Source organism: Gossypium hirsutum, chromosome A07 (assembly GCF_007990345.1).
Source record: "Gossypium hirsutum isolate 1008001.06 chromosome A07, Gossypium_hirsutum_v2.1, whole genome shotgun sequence".
Lineage (NCBI taxonomy): Eukaryota > Viridiplantae > Streptophyta > Magnoliopsida > Malvales > Malvaceae > Gossypium > Gossypium hirsutum.
This window is the reverse complement of record NC_053430.1, coordinates 81,539,353-81,540,249: the sequence shown is the minus strand read 5'-3', so window position 1 is coordinate 81,540,249 and position 897 is coordinate 81,539,353. Positions and strand designations below refer to the sequence as shown.

At 26.4% G+C, this 897-nt stretch overlaps 1 non-coding gene across 1 annotated transcript; it reads left to right on the top strand.

Moving 5' to 3' along the window:
- The first annotated feature begins 375 nt into the window (after positions 1 to 375).
- On the top strand, positions 376 to 461 carry LOC121203918 (small nucleolar RNA Z122). Its single transcript, XR_005898851.1, has one exon. It is a non-coding gene; the product is annotated as a small nucleolar RNA Z122 (small nucleolar RNA).
- Positions 462 to 897: the final 436 nt, after the last annotated feature.

Below are 897 nucleotides of genomic sequence, written 5' to 3'. Positions count from 1 at the left end.
GCCATGTTTCATGTGTTTGGTTTTTGCTTAATGATTCTGTTATCTAGGTTTTGAGGGTAATGTTGTTTCAATACATGTCCTCTTCTTTTAGATTATGGAAGAAAGCTTCCGTCAAGCACTTGAATCTATGGCTTTTCTATTTGTCTTAAGTTTTAAGAGATAAAAGCCTTCATTCTTGGTTTCTGATGTGGAAAACCTTGGCCTTTCAACTGAGAGCAATTAATCTTTGAATTTTCTGTTGCTAATCTTCGGAAGAAGTTGATTTTGTTTTTTTAGAAGAAAACAAACATATTTTTGTTGAATTTCCATATATATTTTTTTATCTTATTTCCTTAGGCTTAAAATTTTCATAATAAAAATGGGTGCTGAAAGGAAAATGGGAAATGATGACAACTTAATTGCTGGATAGTATCTGAGCAAGCTTTGAAGAATTATCTTTTGCACGTCAGTCTGATCCCTATCTCTTCAAAACTAAGCCAAATAAAGAGTTATGAGGAAAAACTTGGGCTTTTTTATAAAAATAATCAGAAAATTTTGATTAATTATAAAATTATTATTTTTTATTATGTACTTAAATGATCTGGAATGAATATTCAAAGAAATTAGCGGCATCCACTTTGCTTATCAACTAATCATTAAGTTAATCTATTTGGTACCTGTATAAAATATCAATCTAATATCAATATTTCTAAATATATAAAGGCCAAAAAAATGAGTAATAATGGTGGAGTTATAAGAAATGACACCATTACTTTAATATGTTATTAGAGGTTTTTTTTTTAATTTAAAATTAAAATTAGTATTTTATTTTGTAGAGAAAAAGGAAATGGTGTTATTATTTTTTAGATTTTTTTTATTTTTAATTTATAATTAAGTCTTTTGATGTTTTTCATTTCT